At 29.8% G+C, this 5,255-nt stretch overlaps 1 protein-coding gene across 3 annotated transcripts in view; it reads left to right on the top strand.

Annotated features, from left to right (window-relative positions):
• The window catches only part of LOC108692694 (homeobox protein Mohawk-like), a 50,430-nt gene that overhangs the window by 37,356 nt on the left and 7,819 nt on the right, over positions 1 to 5,255 (top strand). The gene's annotated exons all lie outside the window — the stretch shown is intronic.

Here is a 5,255-nt window from a genome sequence, read left to right as displayed (position 1 = left end):
GTGATATTATTATCATAAATTATAATTGCATCTCAAGATTAAAAATAATTTCGACGCATTAAGACTTAAATTGATGAAACCTTCAGTTAATTATGGATTAAATTAATAATATTTTTTATTAAAAATTTAACAAAAATTTAAAAATTATTGATATTAAAAATAAACAGAATAGAGTCTTTTTATTATTTTTTATTTATTTAGATATATATACATAATAATAGTTAAGACATTGAAATATTTGTTTCTGTTTGAAATGAAAATAAAAAAACGAAAAAGGATATTATCAACATAGGATGATGAAATTGTATTATTGCATACATGCATGAGGAAGTTATTAATTAGGAAGATGGTTTTGGTCTGTTAGATAAATTATGAATGGAACAGTTGAATGAAACGGAATCGGTGAGAATGGTGGACGAGAATAATTTTCATGAAAGTTGCCTGAATATGGCTAAAAGTTTCTATATTGCATTGCTTGCATTCCTAATATAAAATTATGTAACATTGTATGTTGATGATTATGTTCTTTTTTCAACATTTCATTTTCTCACTGATGTTGAGACATTGTTTGGACTTGCATGAACTCATTGAACATTTCCATTTGTTTTTCCATTAATCTGTGCATTTGCTGTGTCTGACATTTAGTAAAAACTTCTGCGAAGTTCTGTGCAAATTTCAGTGAATATACCATCTTGAGAACATAAATGCGACACATTAGATTATTTTATGTAATTACACTGGAATCTCGTAATAGCGAACCTCGAAATAGCACGAAAAATCTCTTTCGCATTGTAAGTAGCATGAGAATAGCAATAGCCGCTAAAATCTTGAATTTTATTGTTTTGAAGACAATCTCGTTATAACGTTCAGACCTCGCGCGCTATTATACGAGGTTTCAGTGTACTTATATTTATTTATTTTATATGTATTTTATTTTTATTTTTTATTTTTTTATTTATATATGTTTATATATTTATGCGTGCTCGTGTATGTGCATATTCTGTATTCTCTAACGTCTGTATTATCTTTCTTCAATGTATGGATTTTACACGATTAATCTGTGTTGGTTCACATTGCTTTTGGATATTTATTTTGTGATTTAATCTTTCGAGCCTTCGATCAAGATTCAGAATATTTTATTTAAATAGAAATTTTAAATATTGAACATTTTGTACTTTTACATCTTAGATTGCCTTCTGATACATACGGGATTTCTCAAACTTTTTTTTGATACACTGCTTATAGGCGGGTAGAGTGGACTAAACTAAGTTGAAAAGTTCTCTATTATTTTACAATTTTCAATAGTTGAGATATTAATTTCTAAAGATTGTCGAATAAACGGGATAAAATCGATGCATAAGACAACCTTAAAATATTTTTCTTTATGAAATATCTCAAAAATATTTTTTAAAGATATCTTAAAATTGTATTTTATCGATTTTAGACATTTATAGAATAACTAAACAAAAATTGCGAAAATAATAGAAAATAAAAATTGAAAAATAATAGAGAATAACTTTTCGACTAATTGTAAGTTTAGTCCTAAGTTTTATCTATCTACAAATTTTCACTATTAGCAATATTAATATTACCTGAATCTTTTATTTTTCCTTTTGCCTTGAACCTTTTTGATTTTAAAATATTCTTTTCTTTTTCACCGAAAAAAAACCGGAAATTTTTTATAATATAATTTCAGTTACCTGAAAATGATTTCTTACATTCAGAAACAGGACAAACTTCGATTAAAAAATTGCTACGTATATATAACATGAAAATGTTTAAAGCCGTAACTCTCTATCTCGCACGTCGTAACGCGACCTATCGCACGTTTTTTCTGACCCTTTGCAGATATCATCGATTTATGCAACATTCTGATATTATTTACCGCGTAACTTACGACCCGTTACTTCGATGTAACGTTAAACAGATTATAATAAAATCCTGATACGGCTCTCGCGACGCTGATATTGTATAACATCAGTTATATAATTATCACTGTCGTTTTCATTGGCAAGGATATCCTGCTTCTTCGTCTTGTTTTGTTTTTTTTGAAAAATATTAAGCTTGTTCTTTTTGACTGAACTTCTTGCACGATTTATTTTTTTGTTTTTTTTCTAACAAAAAAAAGGAAAAAAAGATGAAATTTGAATAATTCTAAGATTTCTAAGGCCCAGTTTAGTTGTTAGAATTGAAAATTCAATTTTTTGTTGAAAAGTTGAAAAGAGATGAGGAATAAGTTGAACCTCGAGTAAGAAGAATTAATTATAAGTGAAACAGACCCTTTTTTTGTTTGCGAGAGGAGGAGAAAAATCTTCACAAAGCCCATCATCCGGTCCCAAAGAGAGAATCTAACCGGTTGGGAAGCCCAGAGGCTCCCCAAGTGTACAGGATTCGATGGGTCCGCGTCCCCTCCATAAAGAAGGACAGCGGATGCCATCGCCTACTTCGCTAAAAAACTCCCCCTATAAAGCAACACTACCTCAAGACTAATTGAGTGCACTCCGGAACCGCCTACCTGGCATTTCATCAGGATAAGTTGAAACAACCCTAAAAATCGCCGAATAGCATGGCTGTACCGCCTTATCGGTGGTAGGCTACCGAAAATAATATAAGCGCGGCGAAATAAGTCCAGCATGTAAATGTCCAGAAATTGTTTATTATAAGGAAGCTTACATTTAATGAAGCATTTTCCAAGAAAAATAGAAGGGAGCTGATGGGACGATAGATTTTATAGACCTGCCACTCCTGGGATAACATTTGAAATAGTAGTGATTTTTTCAGATATATTTTTTATAGGTCAAAATTTGAATTTGTGCGTTGGAGTGATTTGCATTGACTTCTCAAGTTTGACTTATTACAAAATCAAAATTTTTGTACTATTTACTCCATCTGATTTTCGCTTACCAATGAAGTTCCGATGACTAATCAATTGAGAGAATTGACAATTGTAATTTCATCAAGGATTCGGCATTTGCTTCGGGACTAATAATTAATATGTACAACATTTCCAATAATTTTCTGTACAAGGATCTCAAGTCAATTTACAACGTTTTTTACGTCAAGCAATAGAGAGTTTTTGCAATACCGTTTATTCAGATGCGGTGAACAATAAACTCAGATTATCTTTTTCTTGACAATTAATTAAGAAAAAGATAACGTGATTGTGTTCATCGTATCTAAATTCAAAACTCCCTTATTTAATATAAGAACGATAATTTAGCGACTCGATATTTCGATTTTATTTATTTTTGTTATATTAATGTTATCAGTTTTATTACTGAAGAAGTGACCTGTGGTTACGAAACATATTTATTGGATTTTATACAATAAATGTTTTAATTATATTTAACTTATACATCTGACAATTAGGTCGATCATTGACCTGACTTTCTCACAGTTGCTTTGCATAATACAAGCGAATTCTATATTTTTAAAAATATTTTTATAAAGAGTGATCCAATTAATTTTACTCTATACTTACAAAGTGTTTATTTCACATAGAAACTCGTAATTACTTCTTGAAACTATCATGTGTCAGAAATTATGAAAAATATATTCTTAAGTTTTCAATAACATAATTAAATACCATTTTTCCTTTTCTTATATAATTAAAAATTTTTGTCATTATAATATTTTAAATAGGAATAGTATTGTGTGATTTAGGTAAAGGATTTCCTCGTATTAAAAAAAATTTATTTAAAACGTTATAAGAAACACTTTCTTACGATGTTTTATTTTCTGAGCTAGAATAGCGACGTGTCATTAATCTAGATTATCTCCCAGCTGTATTTCCGTACTAAGTTTCAAAAAAAACTTTGCTATTAATCATTATTTTGATGTTCACTGGATGCTTTCCATTTGATTTGATAACACAAGTCAATACAAGCTCAAGAAAAAAATGTTATATATATATAGACATATGTTATATTGACGGCGGTCGGGTTCGGAACACTTCTCGATTTAATTACGGGATTACCAACATCTAGGAAAAAGAATAAGCTAAATTAATTCGATTCGGAATATACCTCTGGGCCTGTATTCTGTAACTGTTTTACACGCCTACCGACAGTTGTCGTTGCGCACCTTTTTCATCATATAAAATATCTGCGCAACAATTACAGAATCGCACCCCTGATCTAATACTATGTGAGTTATAAAGATACGCACTTGCAACAATAAAATATCGTAACTGCAAAATCGCGCTAGCGCGTAACATCTGAACGGAATGTTACTGTAACACTGTGCAACAAAAATAATAATGTTTCATACATAGAAAACTCAAGTTATTCTCAAAAGAGACAAAATGTAATACAAGCGTACGTATCCGTTCCGCGATATCAAATCATTTGTGTTTTTTACGCACATTTGAACAGTTATTTCGGTCACGAATGCAAGATGAAATTTTACATTGTTTGAAAATCATGTATTTTCATACAAAATTAGTCGTTAAATGAGAAAATGATAAAATTAAAGCGGAAATAAAGGAAGATGTTGAAAATATGTATTTTTCATTCAAAATTTTCGATCTTTCTACAAAAATGGTCATAACGCATTTCTCTTGAAGTTAGCTATGTATAATTTAATATTAGCCGCGATCCGATTCAATGCTTACGAATCATTTCACCCTTGTTGTTTATCAAATGTTAAACAAACGCTCACAAGCGTTATGAGTTATGAGCATTTTCAGATCACGGCCTAAATGACAATTTTCGACTGAAAATATATTTTTTCATCATTTTGCTCTATTTCAATCATTTCAATTTAATTGTTTTCTCATTTAGCGATCAATTTTACATGGAAATACATAATTTTATGGAAATATATATATAATGTTCAGACAATCACAAAATTTCATCTTGCGCCGCAGACGTGATCTTCTCTAAACTTCGAACGTGAAAAAAAGCCGCAAACGATTTGATATCACCAAATTAAACGCATGCCGATCTCTAGATTTCATCTCTATTTTCACAGAAAATTTAAGTTTTTTATATGTGAAAAATGCACGGTCTAATACGCCACACACGTTATAATATTTAATAACGTTATTTAGTAACGTTATAATATTTAATACTAATATAATAATTATATTCAATTACTTATAGATCTAATTTCACTTACCGGACTAATAAAAGAAAAAAACAGTAAAAAGAAAGAAAGTGTAAACAGGAAATAAAGCTAACGTGAAATTTCGTATAGCGAAATCTGTTTGGTTGCCAAATTCAGGACTGTCAGCGAGTTACTTTTTCTCTTTTTTT

The sequence above is a fragment of the Atta colombica genome, unplaced genomic scaffold (assembly GCF_001594045.1).
Source record: "Atta colombica isolate Treedump-2 unplaced genomic scaffold, Acol1.0 scaffold78, whole genome shotgun sequence".
In the NCBI taxonomy this organism is placed as follows: domain Eukaryota; kingdom Metazoa; phylum Arthropoda; class Insecta; order Hymenoptera; family Formicidae; genus Atta; species Atta colombica.
Note: the sequence above shows the minus strand (reverse complement) of the source record. Positions and strands in the feature narration are given on the sequence as shown.